The sequence below is a fragment of the Molothrus ater genome, chromosome 19 (genome assembly GCF_012460135.2).
Source record: "Molothrus ater isolate BHLD 08-10-18 breed brown headed cowbird chromosome 19, BPBGC_Mater_1.1, whole genome shotgun sequence".
NCBI lineage: Eukaryota > Metazoa > Chordata > Aves > Passeriformes > Icteridae > Molothrus > Molothrus ater.
Genome location: NC_050496.2, coordinates 9,916,126 through 9,925,647, shown reverse-complemented (window position 1 = coordinate 9,925,647; position 9,522 = coordinate 9,916,126). Strand labels below are relative to the sequence as shown.

At 53.7% G+C, this 9,522-nt stretch overlaps 1 protein-coding gene across 1 annotated transcript in view; it reads right to left on the bottom strand.

The window, feature by feature from the left end:
* Position 1: 1 nt before the first annotated feature.
* The window catches only part of CEP112 (centrosomal protein 112), a 193,969-nt gene continuing 184,448 nt past the window's right edge, over positions 2–9,522 (bottom strand). The window contains exon 28 of the mRNA XM_054516852.1: positions 2–103. The gene's annotated coding sequence lies outside the window, so the exon portion shown is untranslated. The remainder of the gene's footprint in view (positions 104–9,522) is intronic.

Genomic DNA, 9,522 nt, shown 5'->3' with positions numbered 1-9,522 from the left:
CCGGAGCTGGCTGGGGAGAGGGGCTCCCAGTGCCTTCAGGAGCTGCCTTGTGCCTCTGCCTGCCTCTGCCTGGAGTCAGCAGGGGATCCTCGGAGCCTCCTCTCTGCAAAGGGAGGGAAGGAAAAAAAAAAAAAAAAAAAAAGGGGGGGGGGGGAAGAAAAAAGGAGTATTGATCTAATCAAAACCAGATCCTCCCAACATCAAAGGCAAAAAAGTAAACAGGCTTTTCAACTCCTCACAGTCAAAAAAAAAAAAAAAAAAAAAGGAAGAAAGAAAAGAAGAGAGAGAGAGAGAGAGAGAGAGGGAGAGGAGGGAGGGAGGTAGGGCAGAGGGAGCGCGGCTCTATCGCCAGCCCGATCGCGACTATCAGATGCGCTCCGCTGAACTCCCGGCTCACTTTGAGCGGGGCCGGGGCCGGCGCGGGGGTGTCAGCGCGGCCCCCCCGCAGCCCTGGGCAGCTCGGGGCGTCCCTGCCCCGGCATCTGGTTTCCATTTGCCCCTCTCGCAGCCCGCTCCCCCCGCGCTGCCCGACCCGCGTGTGTCCCGGGTGTCCCCCCCTCCGCCAGCAACGATGTTGGGGCGCTTCCCTGCGGGAGCCAGGCTGGACCAGGGACCCCCCCCCCCCCAAAAAACACCCCCGAGGGTGGGTTAAGGCGAGGCGGCCGTACCTGGGCGCTGCGGGGCATCCCGGGCCCCCCGCATCCCCCCTGGAGCCCAGGACAGCACCCCCGGCTCTGGAAAAGGGGCAATAAATGGGAAGGGGGTGTCGGAGGGGGGCAGCCCCCAGCCTTGAGCTTCCCGGCGTGCAAAATAATAATGATAATAATAAAAACCTGCTCTAGAAATGGCGACGGGCTGGGAGGAGGGAGGTCGGAGGGGGAGGAAAGGGGGGAAAAAAGTCCGGAGCGACTTGGAGCCCTCCGAGCCGCGAGCAACAGCCGAGCCGCGGCGGGCACGGGCGGCGCGGAGGCTCCGCGCCCGCGGAGGGCGGCAGCGCGGGCACCCCACGGGGAAAAAAATACATATATTGAAAAAAAAAATTAAGGAAATAACTGAAATTAAGAGAAAATTGCGTATCTCAAGCAGAAGAAGCGGCGGCCGCCGCCCCCGAAGTTGCCACTCACCGCCGAGCCGGAGCTCGCTGCGCGCCCGCGGCCCCGCCGCTCCCCGCCGCCGGCAGCGCGCAGGCTGCACCCGCTCCCCCCGCCGGCCTTCCTCCTCCTCGCCTTCCTCCTCCTCCTCCTCCTCTCCTCCCCGGCGGTGCAACCGCATCGGAGAGCATCGGGAAAGAGGGGGGTAAAGGGAGGGGGGGGCGGGGGGGCTGCGAGGGAAGGAGCCCACTGCGATCCGCGCCTCCCTCCTCTCCCTCCCTCCCCTGGTTATTTATTTTATTTATTTTAAATACAAAAGCGCAGGTCCCGCCCCCCCCCTCCCTCCGCCCCCCGCCCCGGGCTCCCCCCGCAGCATCAAAGCGCAGCCCGGCGGAGCGGTCCTGCAAGGGCGGTAGAGCAGTGAAAAAAAAAAAATTAAAAAAGGAGAAAAAAAGAGGATAAAAAAAGAAAAAAAGGGCCCAAGGAATTTTAAAAATTAAAAAGAGAAAGAAGGAGAAGCTGGGGGAGCACCTCTTGCCCCTCCCGGTGCTCCCACCCCCGGGGCATCCCCGGTGCGAGGCGTGCGCGGGGGCGGCTCCTGGCGCGGGCGGGGGACGGCAGGAAGGGTGCGTACACCAGGGCTGGGGAGGAAAATCAAATTATTTTATATTTTTGGGGAGCAGGATTTATTTTTTGCGCCCTTCCCGCGGCGGCTACAGAGTTGCCAGGACCTTATCAAAGGGAAGCGATCGCAGCCGCCGCTCCGCCGCCTTAAAGGCGCAGCGCCCCTTTTTCTGCGCCGCCCCGCGCAGCGCCCGCGCATCCTCCGCGCATCCCCCGTCCCCCTCCCCAGCCCTCCGCAACGCTGCAGGCCGGGGGCGACTCCCCGGCATTAAAAACTTCGCAAAAAGTTTTCATGTCGGGGAGAAAATGGGGCGGGTCCCCGTATTATTATTATTATTATATATATATATAATCCGCGGGCCTGTTTTCGCTCTGCAGGCTAATTAAACAATCCCTGATTGCAATAGAACTGGCACAGCAGCCAAAGCCCGGCCGCAGTTGTGTTCCCATCTCCGGCCCCAGCTGTTAAATATTAACCAGGCACGGAATGGAGGGTTTGGAACTTCATACAAAAGGTTTTAATTAGGGGTTGGCCCCCAAACCTGCCCTCCAGATCCAAGGAGCCTCCTGCCCTCCTCCTCCTCAGCCTGCTCCGAGCCTGGCCCCGGGGGCTCCACAGTTCCCCACCAGGAGCTGTCCCTCTGTCCAGAGCCCACCTTGGTCTGGCTGGCAGAGCTGGTGGGGTCCAGCTTGGCTTGGTTTTTATCATTATTATAGAATCACAGACGGGTTTGGGTTGGAGGAGACCTTAAAGCTCATCCCATTCCAGCTCATCCACCTTCCACTGTCCCAGGCTGCTCCAAGCCCTGTCCCCCCTGGCCTTGGGCACTTCCAGGTGCTGCTCTGGGCACACACCACCCTCCCAGGGAAGCATTTCTTCCTAATAATCAATGTAACTCTGCCCTTAGTCAGTGTGCAGCGCTGCCCTTGTCCTGTCACTCTGGGCAGGACAGGTGGCAAGGCCAAAGAAATGTCACCTTCCATGCTGGCTGTGCCTGAGCATCATCAGGGCACCTCCTGGGAAATGCCAAGGCACAGTAGGAGCCCCTGGCTGGCCCAGCATTGTCCCCAGGCTGTGGGGTCACACAGTGCCCTGTCCCACATCCAGGGCACACTGCAGAGCTGCCCCTTCCAGCCGGCACAGAGCCCAGGAACTGCAGCCCAGGCAGAACCTGCTCCCAGCACAGAGCCCAGGAACTGGAGCCCAGACTGACCCTGCTCCCAGCACAGACCCCAGAGCCTCCAGAACTGGAGCCCAGGCAGACCCTGCTCCCAGCACAGACCCCAAACAGACCCTGCTCCCAGCACAGACCCCAGAGCCCTGGGAAATGGAGCCCAGATGGATCCTGCTCCCAGCACAGACCCCAAACAGACCCTACTCCCAGCCCCACAGCTGCTCCCAGTGCCTTCCCCCCTCTCCTGCTGCCCTGCAAAAGGAAACCCCAAGGGAAGGATGGGGAATGTGGGACAGCAGCACACCAGGGATGCTCCAGTGGACATCCCTGGTCCCTGCATGTCCCTGGATGTCCCTGGTCCCAGGCACAGCCTGATCCTAAATGAGGGTTCAGAAGCCAGGATCACAACCACAGACCTGTCCCTGTCCCTTCCCACCTTCTCTGGAAGGAAGAGCTGCTGGTTTGCACCATCCCCAACCCAGAGCTTGCATTCACCCCACAGCACAGAGCTCCTCCTGCTCCAGGCCCTGCTCAAGCCCCTCTGCACCAGAACAAACAGCAAACACCCCCAGAGGTTGAGTGATTTGGTGGCCCCGGATGGGATGTCCTTTGGAGTCACAATTTTGTCACCCATCCAATGGCAGAATCCATCCTGGAGCCTCACACAGCCCATGAACTGACCATGCCTGGGCTGGCTAATAATGAAATAACACATGGGTGAATTTGTTGTTGCTGCCCAGTTACACATTTTCCAGGCCTGGGAATGGCCACCACTGGACATGGACAGCAAATGTCCTGCCAAGCCCACGAGCTGCACAGCAAAAGCCCTTTCAAGGCACAACAAGAGTTATGAATTATTAGGATTATTCATGTTTGTGCTGCTCAGAATGCCAAATATCAACGTGCCATGATGCCAGATGCTGCTGAACCATACAAAAATTGTCATTTCCTGGGAGAATGAACAGCCTGTGTCCCTCTGGGCCCCTTGGCATGGTGACAGTGGTGTCACCTCCAGCCCAGGACCTCCAGCCATGAGAAGGTGACTTGACCACCTTTCTCCTTACAACTTTCTTTGAAACAATGTTGGATAAAAACCTCTCTGAGTCCCACTTACTGTCACAGCACAGAAAATGAAACCATTGTAATGGAGGCTGAAAACCTCAGACTCGTTCCCTTTGGAAGAAAATCTCATTAAGTCTTATTCATCCCATTTCATAAAAATGTCATTTAACCCAGTGCTTCTCTCCAAATCCCGTTGTGCAATAACACCACCCTGGGAGAGCAACCAGAAACTCAGACAGGGACTTCATTTAGCAAATCCTGGGGATTGCAGGTGCAGAGGAGCAGCCCACCCAAACACCTGCCTGAGTCCCCATCCTCTCTGTGCCAGCCACAAAGGGACACTGAGGGCACACAAGGAGGGCAGGGAGAGCCCCTGGGGCCGTGGCTTTGTGGGGAGCTGCCCAGGTGTCCTGGTTTGTTATTCCCTGCTCCCATATTTTTGCCTGAGAGCTCCTTAATTTAAAATTTATAGCAACTCCTGGGCCAGCGAGGGGCTCCACTGTGCCTTGGCATTTCCCAGGAGGTGCCCTGGCACAGCCAGTGTGGAAGGTGATAATTTATAATAATAAATAGATTTTTTAAAATTAATAATAATATTAATGATACTAATACTAAAATAATAATAATAATAATAATAATAATAATAATAATAATAATAATAATAATAATAATAATAATAATAATGATAATAAATTATAATAATAAATAATTTCTTTGGCCACAGGCTTTGCCATTTGCCCCGCCCAGAGTGACAGGACAAGGGGCAGCGCTGCACACTGACTAAGGGCAGAGTTACATTGATTATTAGGAAGAAATGCTTCCCTGGGAGGGTGGTGTGTGCCCAGAGCAGCTGTGGCTGCCCCTGGATCCCTGGCAGTGTCCAAGGCCAGGCTGGACAGGGCTGGGAGCAGCCTGGAACAGTGAAAGTGTCCCTGCCATGGCAGGGGGTGGATTCAGAAAAAGAAAAATTTGAATTTTCCATTTCAGGGGAGGCTCCTGCCTTCCTTAGCAAACACCTGGCTTTTGAAACCAAGCCACCAGGGAGCAGCTGGTCCTGCCCAGAGCAGTGGTGGCCCCACTCATGTCCAGTCAGGAGTCTCTTTTCTGCTCCTGCCAACAGGGAAGAGCCAGGTCCTGCCTGGGATTTGAAAGCAATCTGGTGAACGAGGCAGGCGGTGGCAGGTACAGGAAGGTCTTCCAGAGTTTTCTTCATCTTTAGCAGCTTCTGGAAGTCCTTGTTCACAGATCTACAGGGAATCTCTGTGTTCAGGCAGCAGCTGCAGTCATCAAGAAAGCAGAGGATCTTTGAATTTCCTTCTGATTTTCCTGTCTAAACTTGAATCTGAATTCCCAGGTTGAGCAGAGAGAAAATTAGCTATTTATATTTTATTTGTTAGCCTTTCTCTGCATCTGAGATAAAAACTCAGTCGAATGAGGGAGAAAAGGCTGCAAAAAGCTGTTTAAAGCAGTGTCCTCCAGCCGTGCTCAGCCCTCCTGGTGCCCAGCAAAGGGCAGACACAGCCTGTCCCTCCTCTCTGGCTGCTGCTGTGTGTCATGTTCACAGCCAGCAAAGAAGCTTGAAGTCAGATTGTGGCACCAAAAAGGAATAATTTTAGATTAAAAGAATCAGTTCACAGCGAAGCTACACAATAAAGAGAAATTAATTTTTTTTTTTTTTTTTACTTTGAGCTTTTTATAGAGCAGGTAGTAAAAAAAAAAAAAAAAAAAAGTGGGAAAGCAAAAGGCAGAAGGGTCTTTGAGAGCATTTCAGATGTGCCAGTCCACAGTCCCTGGGCTCCTCCTGACTGCACCCAGCTAAGCTGGCTCCTGTGTGCCCACGGGGCAGTGCTGTGCTCCTAAAGAGATGGCTCTGGGCTGCTGTCCTCCCACAGAGCACCAGCCCAGAGCCCAGCAGCACTGGGGGCTGCACCAGGGCTCTTCTGCTGGTCCCTGTGAGGGGCTCTGTGCAGGTGACAGGGGTCCAGGAGCTCAAATCAAATCAAATCAAATCAAATCAAATCAAATCAAATCAAATCAAATCGAATCAAATCCAGCAGCCCCAGCACATCAGAGCAGTGCTCACACTGTGCTTGTCAGGAGCCACAAGTCCTAAACCAGGGGACAAAGTCAGAGCCCTTCCCTGTGCACAGGGACACACTGTGGGCCAGGGAACTGCCTTCCTCATGGGGAACCTCAAAAAACCTGAGAGATGCCACCACAGCCTGTCCAGCCCCACCAGGAGATGCCACCACAGCCTGTCCAACCTCACCAGGAGATGCCAGCACAGCCTGTCCAGCCCCACCAGGAGATGCCAGCACAGCCTGTCCAGCCCAGGAGATGCCACCACAGCCTGTCCAACCTCACCAGGAGATGCCAGCACAGCCTGTCCAGCCCAGGAGATGCCACCACAGCCTGTCCAGCCCCACCAGGAGATGCCACCACAGCCTGTCCAGCCCAGGAGATGCCACCACAGCCTGTCCAGCCTCACCAGGAGATGCCAGCACAGCCTGTCCAGCCCCACCAGGCCATGCCACCACAGCCTGTCCAGCCCAAGAGATGCCAGCACAGCCTGTCCAGCCCAAGAGATGCCAGCACAGCCTGTCCAGCCCAAGAGATGCCAGCACAGCCTGTCCAGCCTCACCAGGAGATGCCACCACAGCCTGTCCAGCCCAAGAGATGCCAGCACAGCCTGTCCAGCCCAAGAGATGCCAGCACAGCCTGTCCAGCCCCACCAGGAGATGCCAGCACAGCCTGTCCAACCTCACCAGGAGATGCCAGCACAGCCTGTCCAGCCCCACCACCAGGCCAGGGCACGGTGCTGCTGCCTGACCCTGACTCTGCTGATGCACCTCTGCTAAAACCACAGCAGGATCATTGAATCACAGAATCCCAGACTGGTTTGGGTTGGAAGGGACCTTAAAACTCATCCTGTTCCATGCTCCTGCCATGGCCAGGGACACCTTCCACTGGCCCAGATTGCTCCAAGCCCTGTCCAACCTGGCCTTGGGCACTTCCAGGGGGTCACAAGGATGTGGATGGAAAATAAAGAGGAAACATGAATCAGGCATGCTGAGAGCTCCCTCCTCTCCATGCACAGCCCCCACTGGGGGCTCATTCCCTGCCAAGACCCCTCCCAGCCCTCACCTCCTGCCCCCCACTCCATCCCTGTGCCTGCCCTGCCCTATTCACTCTTCCCACCTTGGGCATTTAGACCCTGAGCCAACGTGGGCCAGGGGCTCGGGGTCTAAAAATCACTTTCCCAGCAGGAAAGCTGCCCAGTGAGAGGCAGAGCCCACGGGGTCCCACAGAGGGGAGGATCCAGCCCCCCAGTGTGGCTGATATCCCCCTTCGTCACTGAGCTCACACTGGTGGTCACGTTGATAACGACATCAAAGGCTTGGGACTATTTCAACAGAAGTGCTGGGAACAGCCTTGATCAAAATAAGAGGAAGACCCTGTATACAGAAGACATGAGAGGTTTGCAGCCCACATGTGAACCTTTGAAGTTATTCTTTCTTTCTTTTTTTTTTTTTCTAATAAACTAGTTTAACATCATTAGTTTAAGAGGTATGAACCTGATGGGCTGTGTAATCTCCCCACATACTGCAGGCACAGGGTATTATCCACACAAAGACATGCTTTTCCAGTGGGGGGGAAGAGCACTGCCAGAGATACTCACAAACAAGACAAGAAAACACACAATTAGTTTTATGGGATTTGAAGTTCATTCCATAAACTGACACACTTTTGTTAGCGACCATCGCCAGATAAGTCCGATACATTTTCTCTCCTATAATCCTTTTACCATTTCCATTCCCCCCCACAGACTCTTTTCCTTGATGTTTTGTTCAGTGCACTCCCTGCTATCTGCACACGCTTGCCCAGATTTTTTAGACTTGAAAGGGGCACGGTATCAGCATTAACCATTCCAGGAGAGCTGATAAAACACACACGAGCACTTTGCTATCTATTAACATTTCTGAACTCCTTCCATCACCTGCACAGAACAGAGATTGAAGAGAGGGTGGGAGCAAAAGAGGTAAATGAGGATATTTATGACCAGCTTCCCCTGACTCATTTTTTCCACCACCCCTTCCTCACCATGCACAAATGAGGCATCTCTGCCATCTCCCTGTAACAAGGACAGCAAGATTCCCCATCTCTGGAAATGTCCAGGGCCAGGCTGAACAGGCCTGGGAGCAACCTGGTCTAATGGAAACTGTCCCTGCATCTGGCCCTGGAATGTAACATTTAAATCCTCTTGAGTTTTTTTGTCAAATGCAGATTTTCTGATGGGAAATTGAGCACTGCTGTGGCTCTCAGGGATGTACCCCGATGCCATGGCAGAACATTGAGTGTGGTTCTCTTCTCGTGTCAGTGATGACTCCTTAAAGTCCTGTTCAGGGCCACATTCCTCGTTTTCCCACCTCTACTCACTGCTTCTGCTAACAATGACTGTGGTTCTCTCCTCATGTCAGTGATGACTCCTTAAAGTCCTGTTCAGGGCCACATTCCTTGTTTTCCCACCTCTACTCACTGCTTTTGCTCACAATGCTGGTTCTGGGTTTCATCAGCTCATGGTGCCAAGGAGAAGCTGGATCTGAAGTGGTTCAAAGCCCAGTTTCTCCATGCTCTAACCCTGTGAGTGTTCATGAAGTCACTTTTAGACACTCCAAGCAATCAGCTCCACACAACAACCTGTGAGTGTCCATCACCCTGAGGGGACAAACCTGACAGTGGGACGGAGCTTTTGCTAAAACCATCACCAGACCCCGTGTTTCTGACAGCCTGGAGCTTTATCTGCCCAACAGGCTCAGATTTAAGGGTCTCCCTTCCACCCTGAGGTGGCTGAGATCCACCTTGATGTGCCCTCCTCCTTCCCACACCGCCCTTCTGGGGCACTGGAGCTGCAGCAGGAGGAATGTGGGGAGGGGACAGGAGCGTCACTGCCAGCAGGGCCTGAAGGAGATTCCATTCCGTTTTTTCATGGAAACAGGAACATTTTTTCCAGGCATGCTCAGGGAAGCCCTTCTCCTGCATGCACAGAGGGGTGTCCTGGCTCTGGATGCTCCAACACAACTTGGGGCTGATGGTATCTTGGCCTGACTGCAGAGGAAGGGAAATATATGATGTGTTACCAGCCTGAACTGATGTGATTTGATTCTGCAATTTAATCTGGTTTGTTTTCTGGCTGGCTCCTATGGCTGTGTAAAAATGGCTCCTTGAAAACCCAACTAAGGATGAAGTGCACTCCCTGCAAATCTCAGCGAGGGAAGGAAATCCAAATGTTTTGAGTTTAACTATTAAACATAGTTTCCAGCTAGTGTGCTCAGAATTTGAAATTAAACAAATGAAAGAAACATGTTTCAATGGTTTTATGTAGGCAATAATGTCATTAACAGGAAATAAAGAAATTGGGCTTTGCAGCTGCAGCATGAAGTTTAACCCTTTGCATTCTTGCTGGGCTGCCACAGTCCACTCCCACCCTGCCTGCTACAGGGCATCCCAAAAAAACTTCCTGGACCCAAATATCCTGATCCACACAGCCCTTACAGCAGGATGGTAATGGA